A 15351-nucleotide genomic window follows, 5' to 3' on the forward strand; every position below is an offset into this window, starting at 1 on the left:
TTATATATGTATTGACTTGTGTCCTGTGTAATATATTGATTTCCTCCGATTTCCTGATTTGCTCTTAATCACCACAGCATACTCCCACACCCTCTCTTTCTCTGCTTACGCATGTATAGGGAGTGGGCTGGATGAGCGGAAATGAGGGTAGCGAGAGAAGTGATTAGGGATTCTGCCTGATCAGCACCACACGCAGTGCTCATGATTAATGCTCATACTGCTCTAGAATGAGAATTGCTTTCTACGTCCCTCAATCTAGTTACCAGTCTCAGAGTTTACAGTGGAAATACACTCCTTCAAATCTAACACTGTCATGTTGTGTTGATCATCTTTTTGTCATGCTTTAGGATCAGTGATATAGCCAGGATTAAATATATTTCCCAGTAATAAAACAACCACTCTAAAGGGTCAGTTAAGGGCACATTGCTATAGCTACAACTGTGGTTGCTGGACTAATGGATTCCTAAGGTGCAAGTCAAAAGGTCCCTCTTTGCGGATGCAATTCTGCGGGTTCCTAGTGTTCCTTACGAACACTCTTAAGAAACTGCCATGATGCTTCAGAGGTAATCACTTCAGTGTCATTGCTTGTCATTTCATGTACTGTCAGGTATATAGTCATTCTTATGACAGTGTCACAACAATGTTTAGTGGCTACTTACAGTAGTAGGGTTAGCCTCGCGCAGCCATCATGACCTCACAAACTTACACAAAGTGAAAGGAAAGTTCAGCGCAGCGGTCAGGCAGGTGGATCAGGCTAACTTAGTCTCTTAACAGAACACTAAACACAATACTACAGTACACAGCATAAAGTCCTGTTCTGGTATCACCCTGGCCCTACCTTAAGAGTCAATGTACTGTATACTGTAATGAGTAGAAGAGCCCTCCTGCTCTGACCAAGACTCTAATAACCACTCTGGAGTGGAGGACAAGATAGATGGATATTTTCCTCCTCCCCTGATACACCACATTTCACTGGTCATGTTACAGATTGCTCCTAATGAAACTGAAATGAATACTGAAAATATACCAAAATTATACACCCATGTAAACATTGAAGTCTACATAAAGAACATAATTTCTGGTATAATATAATTTCAGAATTTTCAGAGTTTAAATATTCAAAACTGTTTAAAGTTTTTGTGCTTACATGTCCATCTCCCTTTATATGAACAGTGTGACGGAACAATAACCTAACCTTTCTCTCTCTTAGGGAGGCTCGACAAAACGAGTCATGTTTCTGTAAGGCAATTGAAAAGGTCAAACTAACCAGCATGTGTGACATATTTCCAGGCACTTTGTAATGTAACGTCAATGTGCGCCTTGCTTTCTGGACCTGTCTCTCTGTGTTTCCATGCTGCAGGAGTTTCTTTGTCTAGGACTTGTTTGTCGTTGCCATGGGGCAGCTTGACGTCCATAAGACCAGGCAACAATAGAGGGTTAAAAATCCTTCTTTAACCTTCTTTAACCTGTCTCCTCCCCTTCATCTACAATGATTGAAGTGGATTTAACAAGCAACATCAATAAGGGATCATAGATTTCCTGGATTCACCTGGTCAGTCTATGTCATGGAAAGAGCAAGTGTTCCTAATGTTTTATACACTCATTGTATGCATGTGACTGTAGGTGTGTGAGTATCAATTAAAATAATGATTAGAACAAAACAGGAGACATTTTGACCCCAACAAACTGTCCAGCAATTAAGAGATCTAAAGGCTATCATAATGTGAAGTAAGTAGCTTTATGCGAGCCAGACCAGCTCATGTGGCAGGAGCCTATCTCCTGTTTCTATATCATGAGGCAGCTTTATGTAGAAGCACACCCCCTGGACAGGACACTAGTCTATCGCAGGGCCTTACCATGACTCTATCTCATTAATGCCAAGCAGAGACACATCAGGTCCCATTTTTACAGTCTTTGGTATGACTCAGCCAGGCATCAAACTCACAACCTTCCAATCTGAGGGCGGATGCTCTAACCACAAGGCCACTGAGTCATAATTGCGAGACTACTCCAAATTCCAAAAGTACTGACCTCAATGTCCCTAGTTTACAGTGTGATTGCTTCAGTCCCACTAAGGAAACACAGTCTGCCCTCACCATAACTCTCCTCAGGTCCAGCTCTTTTTAGTGAGTCTGCTGATTGGAGTATGAAGGCCAGTGATTCACAGCTCTCAACTGAAAGACTGTGTCTAAACAATCTATAGAAGCAAAGAAAATATAATTCATACAGAGTGTCATATGTTTGTCCCCAATGCTGTTGTGTCTTGCACCGTATTGAAGTGTCAAAGTGAATTTAAAAAATAACACACCAAGCCCCTAAGGTCTAAAATTGTATAATTATTTATAGTTATGTGGTATGTGTGAGTTTGCCATTTTGTTATTATTGTACTTACATTGCCTTTCTACGTTTCCTCACTGCAGGAATCAGTCTCTCACACCCCCAACCAGATATGTTATATTTTCTCATGTCAAACTCATCCAGCATGCCCTTTGACATCGCCACAGCATTGGGCAGTGTGTATCTGAAAGCTCTTTTCTTGTTTGTGATTTTTTTGTTGTCTTAGGCTACCTGGCTAAAATGTTTGCTCACTAGCCTAAGTTCCTTTCATGGGCAACGTTAGCTAGTTAACTTTAGCCTTCTACATCTAGCTACATATTGGTCTTCCATACTCTAAGTCCAGGGGCACAATATATGAATTAATTGTTGGATCAGAATCACAGTTACAATCATTGGCCAGTAAAACCACAAGTCCAAATCCCTATCTCCATCCATTGCTAATTTAGAAAGGGCCAAATTTAGCTAGCTAGCTAGCCACTGGAGGACAACAACACAGTGAAATGCTACATTTCAAGTTGTTTCTGTCAATTATGTATTTCTCTCAATGTGATGTGATAGGAGTGAAGCCAAATCCAAACTGGCTTCCCTTGACACTTTTTTTTGGTGCTCCAGGACCATTAACAGTTTAGCTCAACAATGATTGGCTAATATTTTATTCATTCATTTTTCATCAAGGGAGGCCAAGTGCTCGCTGGTGGAAAATGCTACGGGTGGAAACAATGTCATACTCTTTCTGACCAGACAGCATCAGATAGAATGCCTACACATACAGAGACAAAGGGGTGCTATGTCGCTCGCTCTGATACTTTCTCCCGTGATATACATTCAGCCTCTTGCGAATTGTTGGAAAATTATAAAACACAGAGAGCTGAAAGAGCTAAAAGATAGAAAGATACATATTTTTTTCTTGGTAAATGTTTTGGGGGAGCCTGGCTTCCCTTGGAATCCAATAATACACACCACTGCAACCGTTTGTGGTTGGATTCCAGTGAGATGCCAAGAAGGAAGCGGAGGAACAGGTCCAGATATCCATTCTCACTTTTCAAGGTTATATCTACTATCATCTTCAGCAACTCGTGAACAAACGGAGCTCGATGGACACATTTTCCAGGAAAAACTCAAGCACCTTAGTGTTCTTGCTCCCACAGCAGGGGGGCACATACAGAGATGCAATGCGCTCCTGAAAGCTTAGATGAACATAGCAATACACCTTCCTCTGATGAAACAAAAAAGTATTCTTTAAATACTACTCTGTGCAAAACCCAGAATACACTGAAGCATCACTGACATCATGCCACATTCTTCCAGGTCTTTTCTTATAGAACAAGATATTGCCCTTGACCAGCTGTTCAAATGCCAGCTGGGCCAGTTTAACAGTTATTTATTTGTCTGGTTCTATGATTATGTCTAGATAATTTACTTCTTGCTTTTCAGGTTTGTCTGAATGAGCAGGAGGTGATTGTACATCTCAGTCAGAGTTGTAATCTCTCCACTCTCATGTCCAAAATTTGCTCTAGAACCATGGCATAAATAAGACTGGCATGTGACACATGATGTGGAGGTTCTTTTCCTGAAGTATTCTTCTTTGTGTTTGTCAGTGAACTCTCGTACTTCCGTCACCTTGTCGATGTACTGACGGGGGATCTGACTGGCTGCTGCTGGCCGGGAGGTTATCCAGATGAGAGTTTTGGGAAGCGGATTCCCCTTGAGGAGGTTTGTTAGCAACACATCCACTGAAGATTTCTCAGTTAAATCACTCAACTTCTTGTTCTGATGAAAATGTAAAGGAAGTCTGCATTTATCCAGACCATCAAAGATGAACATTATGTTATAGTCATGGAATTTCTGTGTGTTGTTTAGCTCTTGAAGACTACTGGTCATCTTTAATCACATTCAGCTCTCTGAAAGCGAGCACAAAGATGAAATCAACTTCCTGATTGGCTTGACCTTTTACGCAGTCAAGGATGAACTTCTGAATATATACTGTTTTTTCTGATCCCAGCAAGGACCTTCGTCATTAAAGCTCTGGTGGGTTTCTTATTCTCTTGTCTTTGAACAGGTTTGAGTTTGAAGATGTCTTTGCAGTTGAGTGAAGTGTCTGATGATGTTTTTCTTCTGTATGTATCCTCAACTTGCAGAATCTCATGTTCTTTATTAACCCCTTCACTCTCTCCCGGTGTGATGTATTGCTCTGTGTACATCTCATTTAACCCACTGACATACCTTCAAATGCAAATTCAGTCTTCTCCTTCAGCTGGGCTTTATGTTGATCTTTAACTTTCTCTATGACGTCTGTAAGGAGGGAGAATACCCCACAAGATACAAACTTATCAGAATCTTCCTTTCGTCACTCGTATGGATGAAACTACTCCGCCACTATAAGGTATAATGTAGTGCTATGTGGTTAAATGGACTTTATATATCAGTAGTGTTATCCTCTGCAACAAATTCAAAACCATTTAGCCACATTTACTTACACTGTATGTATGGTAGCATCTCCTATCAGTGCTCTCTTTATAATGCATTATAAGCTCATGCATATGCAAAATTGAATATAATGCACAATACAATACAAGCTAATAGCGCATCCATGCATTATAATTCTTCATGCATATGCACTTATAATGAAATATGTATTTTGTCTTTGTTTTGTTTGTCTTTAAATTTATCTCCATATTGCAGTGGTACTGGATGAAGCACAAGATGGGTTCTGGGTCTCTCTGCACACTGGGGGTAAGTAAAATGGACCAACTCACGCAACACACTGCAGAGAGAGACAGAGAGAGAGAGAGAGAGAGAGCGAGAGACAGAGAGAGCGAGAGAGTTAATGTTAAGGGAATCTCCTACAATGAGTTGTTGATTACTGGAGCAATTATAGTGCTTCCATCCTGAGCAGTGATGGTAGACTGGAGATTGGAGGCTGGTCTGTTTACAGAAAGAGAGAGACAAATGTTGTTCCTAAAAAAAAGGCATATATGGTTGTGCCTTCTAGGTACCTCCAAATTGTCTTATGTACATCATTTGTTTCATCTTAGGCTTTGAACACCCCCCCCCCCTACACACACACACCTCCTGTTCGCTTTTTATTTAACAAAAATGGTTGCAGAGAATCACAAAGGCCTATTAGCTAAAGGCGGATGTCCTCAAAAGCAAAACATTGGTAGGGTTGTAGATCATTTTACATCATCAACCAAAGTTCACCACACATGTTTAATTTTGTGTTAGATAACAATTTTAGGGTGATGCAGATGAGACAGTTAATGAGTTTACTGATAAACACAGCACATTCCTGCACATTGCTGACTGTTAAGTGCTCAAAACCTGAGGAAAAGTGGATCTGCGGATCCAATTGGAATGTGTGGCTTTAAACCTGTCCACAATGCCTTGCAGTTTCCCATCTACATTACAATGTTATTTACAAGCTTGTGCAATGAGAGATCTGTAATCCTGGCAACAATAACTAACAACTGGCAATAATATAACTTCTTATTCTGATAACTGCCATCAAAATAAAAGTCCCCAGTGAAACTGCTTAGTAAATTATAGGAAATCCATGTTTTTATAAATGCTCACTTTGATACAGTCTGTGCACATCCCAAAGGAGTGGGGTAGTGTAACAATCCTAGCTTGCGCCCTGGACTCAAACTCAGGTCCCTCTAGTTCTAAGGGTAGGCTACCAGAGGAGGCTGATGAGGGGAGGACAGCTTATAATAATGAATGGAATGGAGTGAACAGACACATATAACACAGAAACCAGGTGTTTGATGTGTTTGAGACGATTCCATTTATTCTGTTCCAGCTATTACAAAGAGCCATCCTCCCCATTTTAAGTGCCACCAGCCACCACTGTAGGCTACCTACCCTTAGAACTAGACTGGGACCCGAGTTAGAGTCCAGGCCGCAGTTTTATCTCAATTTAATTGCTACATTATCATATTAAAATGTCATTTGTATTTTGTTGTATTGCAATAACATATTGAACTGTGCAACAAATGAATTGTGCGTCCATGAAAGTAGGGATCTACCCAGAAGCCCTATCTAAAGCAGATAGCTGTATCAGCAAGTATAGTCTACCTTTATTTCCTCCATTTAAGCTTAACTATGATGAGGTGACTGGTGAGAAGATAACGTTTTTTAAATATTATATGAGGAACCTTTATTGTGAAGGCTGAAGGAATTTACCCAGAAGTGATACTCTGCGGTCGCCTTACAGTTGCCAACATTACACAAAAATGAGCTGGAATCAGATGTCCTACAACAGATTGCACAGTAAACACGCATGGATATGCAGAGTGCGAACTTTAATTGGGTAGCCTATTTGCACAATATATAAACCTTTGGATTATGCGATAAAATATCCCGCAGAGAACAATTATCTATCACCCGATTGAATGCCTGAGCGAATTCAGAGTGGGACCAGAGAAAGAGGGGAGTTTCTCATACACTTTTAGCTGGAGGACTGCGGCTGGAAAGAGGTAAATGGATTTTTGCAATAGGCGCAGTCAATGCAAAGGCCACTTCGCAGTACAGCGTTAAGAGCGAAAAAAGAGCCCACCGTATCTCAAGTAGGATGGTGCCTATAGCTGCAAATGTAAAATTGCCTGTGGTATAGCCAATGCATTTTAATTCTCTCTAAGTTAATTAATCTGTGTTATTTCTACCAAGAGAAATATACACCCACAAACAGTTTGGGTGGCCTCAAATATTAAGTTAGGGTTCTAAAAAAAAGTCTGATCACATTAAAAATATTGCCAGATGGGATTAGGGGAATTTTCCCTAATTGAATAGCCTATGGATGTAGTAGGCGATGTGACCTAAACAAATCTCTGGACTATCTGGACTGGTTTCAGAATACCTTGCCACTTTGAATGTCAATGGAATTTGTACGTGCGGTCACTACTGTACCTCGCTTCAACATGTCAACAGGACCTGAAAATTATTTCAAATATATATTTATATATGTATATTAAACATTGGTGAGCAATTACATTTTTTATAAATGTATCCAGCAACTAGCAATCTTGTGTAATGCTCCAGCCCATGTGAAAGTTCTGTGTGACACAAGGGGTTGGATTCAATCAAACCTGTCATCATGTTCATGTACTAGGCTTTGTTTAAGATACAGTACTGTGCCATAACGTTCATGCTTTCTCCCAAATCTGGAACCATCTATGTTGGAAATAATCTACAGAGCCTTCACAAAGTATTCACACACCTTGACTTGTCCACATTTTGTTGTTACAGCCTGAATTTAAAATGGCTTAAATTGAGATAGTGTGTCACTGGCCTATGCGCAATACCCCATAATGTCAGGGGAATTATGGTTTTTTAGACATTTTTACAAAGGAATAAAAAATGAAAAGCTGAAATGTCAGCAGGAAAAATGTTCTTAACAAGTCACATAATAAGTTGCATGGACTCACTCTGTGTGCGATTTAATAGTGGTTGTCATGATTTTTGAATGACTACCTCACCTCTGTACCCCACACATACAATTATCTGTAAGGACCCTCAGTCGAGCAGTGAATTTCAAACACAGATTCAACCAAAGACCAGGGAGGTTTTCCCAATGCCTCACAAAGAGCACCTAATGGTAGAGGGGTAATAATTAAAAAGCAGACATTGAATATCCCTTTGATCATGGTGAAGTTATTCATTAAACTTTGGATGGTGTATCAATGCACCCAGTCACTACAAAGATGCAGGGGTCCTTCCTAACTCAGTTTCTGGGGAGGAAGGAAACCATGAGGCCAAAAGTGACTTTAAAACAGTAACCGAGTTTAAGGGCTGTAATAGAAATCTTAGGATGTTTCAACAACATTGTAGTTACTCCACAATATTAACCTAAATGACAGAGTGGAAAAAAGGAAGCCTGTACAGTCGTGGCCAAAAGTTTTGAAAATTACACAAATATTATTTTTCACAAAGTCTGCTGCCTCAGTTTGTATGATGGCAATTTGCACATACTCCAGAATGTTATGAAGAGTGATCAGATGAAATTGCAATTAATTGCAAAGTCCCTCGTTGCCATGCAAATGTACTGAATCCCCAAAAAACATTTCCACTGCGTGTCAGCCCTGCCACAAAAGGACCAGCTGACATCATGTCAGTGATTCTCTCGTTAACACAGGTGTGAGTGTTGACGAGGACAAGGCTGGAGATCCCTCTGTCATGCTGATTGAGTTTGAATAATAGACTGGAAGCTTCAAAAGGAGGGTGGTGCTTGGAATCATTGTTCTTCCTCTGTCAAACATGGTTACCTGCAAGGAAACACGTGCCGTCATCATTGCTTTGCACAAAAAGGGCTTCACAGGCAAGGATATTGCTGCCAGTAAGATTGCACCTAAATCAACCATTTATCGGATCATCAAAAACTTCAAGGAGAACAGTTCAATTATTGTGAAGAAGGCTTCAGGGCACCCAAGAAAGTCCAGCAAGCGCCAGGACCGTCTCCTAAAGTTGATTCAGTTGCGGGATCGGGGCACCACCAGTACAGAGCTTGCTCAGGAATGGCAGCAGGCAGGTGTGAGTGCATCTGCACGCACAGTGAGGCGAAGACTTTTGGAAGATGGCCTGGTGTCAAGAAGGGCAGCAAAGAAGCCACTTCTCTCCAGGAAAAACATCAGGGAAAGAGTGATATTCTGCAAAAGGTACAGGGATTGGACTGCTGAGGACTGGGGTAAAGTCATTTTCTCTGATGAATCCCCTTTCAGATTGTTTGGGGCATCCAGAAAAAAGCTTGTTCGGTGAAGACAGGACCATCAGTAAAGCATCCTGAGACCATTCATGTGTGGGGTTGCTTCTCAGCCAAGGGTGTGGGCTCACTGACAATTTTGCCTAAGAACACAGCCATGAACAAAGAATGGTACCAACACATCCTCCGAGAGCAACTTCTCCCAACCATCCAGGAACAGTTTGGTGACGAACAATGCCTTTTCCAGCATGATGGAGCACCTTGCCATAAGGCAAAAGTGATAATTAACTGTCTCGGGGAACAAAACATTGATATTTTGGGTCCATGGCCAGGGAACTCCCCAGACCTTAATCCCATTGAGAACTTGTGGTCAATCCTCAAGAGGCGGGTGGACAAAACCCCCCGACAAATTCTGACAAACTCCAAGCATTGATTATGCAAGAATGGGCTGCCATCAGGTTGCCATGTGGCCCAGATGTTAATTGACAACATGCCAGGGTGGATTGCAGAGGTCTTGAAAAAGAAGGGTCAACACTGCAAATATTGACTCTTTGCATCAACTTCATGTAATTGTCAATAAAAGCCTTTGACACTTATGAAATGCTTATCATTATACTTCAGTATTCCATAGTAGCTAACATCTGACAAAAATATCTAAAGACACTGAGGCAGCAGACTTTGAAAATGAATATTTGTGCCATTCTCAAAACTTTTGTCCACGACTGTACAGAATACAAATATTCCAAAACATGCATACTGTTTGCAATAAGGCACTAAAGTAAAACTTTGAAAAATGTGTCAAAGAAATTAACTTTATGTCCTGAATAGAAAGTGTTATGTTTGGGGCAACACAACACATCAGGGAGTACCACTCTTCATATTGTCAAGCATGGTGTTGGCTGCATCATGTTATGGGTATGCTTGTCATCGGCAAGGAATAGGGAGTATTTTAGGATACAAAAATAAATAACGGAATAGAGCTAAGCTCAGGCAAAATCCTAGAGGGAAAACCTGGTTCCATCTGCTTTCCAACAGACACTGGGAGATACATTCACCTATCAGCAAGACAACAACCTAAAAAACAAGGCCAAATATACACTGGTTGTTTCTAAGATGACATTGAATGTTCCTGAGTGGCCTAGTTACAGATTTGACATAAATGAGCTTAAAAATCTATGGCAAGACTTGAAAATTGCTGTTTAGCAATGATCAACAACCAACTTGACAGAACTTGAAGAATATTGTACAATCAAGGTGTGCAAAGATCTTAGAGAAAGACTCAACTGTAATCGCTGCCAAAGGTGATTTAAAAAAAAGTATTGAATCTGGTGTGAATACTTATGTAAATGTTTTGTATTTCATTTTCAACACATTTGTAAAAATGTCTAAAAACATGTTTTCACTTTGTCATAATGGGGAATTGTGTGTAGATGGGTGAGAAAAACAACAACAATTCAATACATTCTTAGCTCTGTAACACAACAAAATGTGGAATAAGTCAAGGGGTATGGATATTTTCTGAAGCCCCTGTAGATGCCTTTCTTTCATTGACCCCTAATATTCTGAATCTATTTTATAGATATTTTATTGAGTCTGTCGAAAAAAATTAAAACTAAAAGGTACACCGTATTTAAATGGATGGGTTAACATAAAACCTATTGAATGACAAATCCACGAGAAAATCTGTGGGCTAGCAAGTGGGAGGATTTTCAGCGGTTCAATTACATTTATTTAGAGCGTGTAAGGGAACCACGCCAGCAAAGCCTGTTATGCACCTTCATAAAGTAAGTCTGAAAACCAACTACTAAGAAGTGCATATGAAAGGCGTGCGTAAGAAAGGCATCATTTCCTAAGTTGCAATCGGGCCCTTAGAGACTTACCCAGAAAGACTCATAGCTGTAATTGCTGTCAAAGGTGATTCTAACGTGTATTGACCCAGGGGTGTGAATACTTCTGTAAACGAGATATTCCTGTATTTCATTGTCAATGAATTTGCAAACATTTCTAAAAACATGTTTTCACTTTGTCATCATGGGGTATTGTATGTCCATTTTGAATTCAGGCTGTATCACATAAAATTGTGGAATAGTTCAAAGGGTATGGATACTTCTGAAGGCATTTTACCTGCAATATTTCACCATTTACCGATTTTATGTGACAGTGGTGATTTATCATATTTTTTTCAGGCCAAAGCATAAATTCTGCTTGTTTGAATTGAACCTTCTGTCTCATTTCTTTGTTTGATGTGGCAGTTCTGTTTTCTGCTGACTGTTTGTCTAACAAGTTGGAGTCTGAGTCCCTATTGAGCTTCTTGCCAAGAACATTTAGAGTAGCACTTTATTTCATGGTACATAAGTTACCAGGTATTTACTGAAAAGTTGCAGGGTACAATGGTAATCACACAATGCAAATCACACAATGCAATAACCAATTCATTGTTTGTTTCTTTGGGATTCATTTGAATATACACACCGGTAATTTCCTATTAAAGCAAAGGAAATAAAAGGCTTCTCGTAAAGTAAAGAACCACTGAAAGTGGAACTGCAAGTTGTAAAAGGGACAACAGTTTCAGAAAAAGCAAACACTTATTTTCAAATTGTGGCTGTGTGCTCTTATGATTTAAAACAGTCCAATATATTTTGGTTTGGTTATTTTGCCCTTCACGAGTGAACAACCAGCTACTGGATGATTTACATGGTATGACAATGTGCAATCAAACACAGACAACCCACTGAAGTCAAGCAGACTACTGTAAGTGCCAACACGTGTTTGTAGTGTCACTGACAATCGTCCATGCACTTTTCTGCATCTATCTCCTCACATCAGTACACGGTCCATGTATGGGGCTGTGTTAGACGTGAATTTACATTGTGTAACGGTTCGAAGCTCTTTCAGGATTGATACTAATCTGTGCGGTAAAGGACTGTGAGACTGTATTCATGCTTGTAGCACAGCCGGCAAACAACATAAACACAGGTTTTATGGAATCCCTGTTAATGGTGACATACCTGATGAGTGGCATCACAGGAAATGAGGCATTGTTGGAGTTATACGGGTGGATAAAATGCTGGGAAGAGGTGAACAGAGGCATACAGTACAACTGGAATTAAACAACACCAGAAAATGTCCTTTGCTAAACCTAAAAGAGCAGACCAGTTTTGGGGATGAAGTACTTTTTATAGTGTGTGTTTTAAATCAAAGAAATTTAAATAGTCAGAGGGTCCAACATCTTTGAGGGGTTACCAGGGTTGTACAGTGTGTGTGGCAGAAACAGTTGTTTTCAGGCAGCTTCAGACATCAAGAGAGACCCCCAGGATTCGACTATTACTCCCCCGCACTGTAGACCTCCTCTTCCCCCTGTGGGGAGACTGAGCATGTTTCTCCAGAGTCGTGGATCTTATTTCAATGCTAGAGTATATACACAGGGCTGTAATTACAGGTGGCCTACCAGGACCCACATTTGGAATTACAGGTCATCCTTAAAATAAACCAAAGAAATGAGGACTACTTTTTAACAACATACATGGAAAATGTGACAAAAACACATTTACTTGAAGTACAGTGCAGATGCAAAGTTTGGTAACAGAATGACTGTTTGTGCTGTCTGTGCCGTCATTCTGTTACCAAACATGGCATCTGCACTGTTCTTCAAGTAAATGTGTTTTTGTCACATTTTCAGTGGAAATTGTTAAAAGTAGTCCTTGTGCATAGAAGTGTATGTTTTGTTTAACTTTGCAGTCACTTCTTTTTGTTTGGCATACATTTTAAAGTGAAAATTGCACATGTGCTAAAACTCCCATCTGTCGAGCATACCTGGGGGAGTGTTGGAAGGTTGCACATGTGCTAAAACTCCCATCTGTCGAGCATACCTGGGGGAGTGTTGGAAGGTTGCACATGTGCTAAAACTCCCATCTGTCGAGCATACCTGGGGGAGTGTTGGAAGGTTGCACATGTGCTAAAACTCCCATCTGTCGAGCATACCTGGGGGAGTGTTGGAAGGTTGCACATGTGCTAAAACTCCCATCTGTCGAGCATACCTGGGGGAGTGTTGGAAGGTTGCACATGTGCTAAAACTCCCATCTGTCGAGCATACCTGGGGGAGTGTTGGAAGGTTGCACATGTTAAGGGCTCATTGTTTTTGGATGAAACTATTTTTTTTAAAGGTAAAACAAATGGTACACACTCCATATAGCAACTAATTATTAGCTGAGCTAGTTATTATTTCAACTAGTGTGTCTTGAGGGTCTACACACCAAATCTTAATTAGTCTGTGAAAGGCCAAGGTGGAAAACCCAGCATATACTGTGGTCCTCTCGCCGGACAGGAGTTGTGTACCCCTGCCTCTCACCCATGTATGGAATCTCTGATCTAGATGCTGTTATAGAGTAGCACAAATTGCTAGCCTACTTGAACTCCCTCATTAAATCCTCCTCATACAATAAGCTCACAATAGTGGCCTAGGACAGTGTTTCCCAAACTTGTTCCTGGAGCCCCCTGGGTATGTAACGGATGTGAAACTGCTAGCTTAGTTAGCGGTGCGCGCAAAAATAGCGTTTCAATCGGTGACGTCACTTGCTCTGAGACCTTGAAGTAGTAATTCCCCTTGCTCTGCAAGTGCCGCGGCTTTTGTGGAGTGATGGGTAACGATGCTTCGTGGGTGACTGTTGTTGATGTGTGCAGAGGGTCCCTGGTTCGCACCCGGGTATGGGCGAGGGGACAGTCTAAAGTTTTTCTGTTACAGGTGCACGTTTTGTTTTTTGACCTAGCACTAGATAGCTGATTCAAATTGTTAGCCTAGATTCACAAGTATCTGTAAGGTCCCTCAGTCATGCAGTGAATTTCAAACACAGATTCAACCACAAAGACCAGGGAGGTTTTCCGATGGCTCGCAAAAATGTTGAATGCGTGCCACAGGGATGGTGGCCTGTGTTGACTCCAATGCTTCCCACCGTTGTGTCAAGTTGGCTGGAAGTCCAATGGGTAGTGGACCATTCTAGATACACACAGGAAACTGTTGCGTGTGAAAATGAAAACCCCAGCTGCGTTGCAGTTCTTGACACACTCAAACCGGTGCGCCTTACCCATTCAGCCTCTGAATGGCACACATACACAATCAATGTCTCAATTGCCTCAAAGCTTAAAAATCCTTCGTTAACCTTTCTCCTCCTTCATCTACATGGATTGAAGTGGAAAATCTCACTGGTCATCCCCAAAGGCAACACCTCATTTGGCCGCCTTTCCTTCCAGTTCTCTGCTGCCAATGACTGGAATGAATTGCAAAAATTGCTGAAGCTGGAGACTTCTATTTGCCTCACTAACTTTAAACATCAGCTATCTGAGAAGCTAACTGATCCCTGCAGCTGTACACAGCCCATCTGTAAATAGTCCATCCAATCTACCTACCTCATCCCCATATTGTTTTTATTTACTTTTCTGCTCTTTTGCACACCAGCATTTCTACTTGCACATCATCATCTGCACATCTATCAGTCCAATGTTAATTTGCTCAATCGTAATTACTTCGCCACTATGGCCTTACCACCTCACACTATTTGCACACACTGTATATAGACTTTCTTTTTTTTTATATTGTGTTATTGACTGTATGCTTGTTTATTCCATGTGTAACTCTGTGTTGTTGTTTATGTCATACTGCTTTGCTTTATCTTGGCCAGGTCGCAGATGTAAATGAGAACTTGTTATCAACTAGCCTACCTGGTTAAATAAAGGTGAAATAAACTATAAATACATTTAACAAGTGACATCTATAAGGGATCATAGCTTTCACCTGGATTCACCTGGTCAGTCTATGTAATGGAAAGAGCAGGTGTTCCTAATGTTTCGTACATTCCATTAACTATTGAGCGCCTTGTTACACCAGTTACTGAAAGGACAATTGAGAACCCAGATGAGCTTGTGAAAACACATGACAGATTGCACGCTGTGGCTTGTTTACTACTACTTGGCTTTCTCCGTCCCCTGTTGTCAACATAAGCTCCTCTTCTTACAGGGTTAACAGCTTATTGCTCTCCCCAAGCTGCTTACGTTCAACCTTTTGAGGCTCCACATTTTCTCACTAGGAGCGATGCCGTGGAAGATGATTAGGTGCCATCCTGAGTGATGGGAGTTTAAGCATGTGACCAACAGAGTGAGCAGATTTAGCCATGTGTCTTAGTTCACTATTCGTTAAGGTTGGCCTTAGAACTGGAAAAGGTGGCTGTGCATTTATAAAAAAAAAAAACGTTATGAACCAAACATGCAGATTCAAACATCTATTTTGTTTTTACACTGGTTTTGTCATCAGTAGTGGAAGATATGGG

General features: G+C 40.8%; 1 protein-coding gene across 2 annotated transcripts in view; it reads left to right on the top strand.

Moving 5' to 3' along the window:
- Positions 1 to 6568: 6568 nt before the first annotated feature.
- The window catches only part of LOC112264549 (ras association domain-containing protein 8-like), a 35234-nt gene continuing 26451 nt past the window's right edge, over positions 6569 to 15351 (top strand). For both annotated transcript variants that reach the window (XM_024441222.2, XM_024441221.2), the window contains exon 1: positions 6569 to 6812. The gene's annotated coding sequence lies outside the window, so the exon portion shown is untranslated. The remainder of the gene's footprint in view (positions 6813 to 15351) is intronic.

This window comes from Oncorhynchus tshawytscha, linkage group LG15 (genome assembly GCF_018296145.1).
Source record: "Oncorhynchus tshawytscha isolate Ot180627B linkage group LG15, Otsh_v2.0, whole genome shotgun sequence".
NCBI classification, from domain to species: domain Eukaryota; kingdom Metazoa; phylum Chordata; class Actinopteri; order Salmoniformes; family Salmonidae; genus Oncorhynchus; species Oncorhynchus tshawytscha.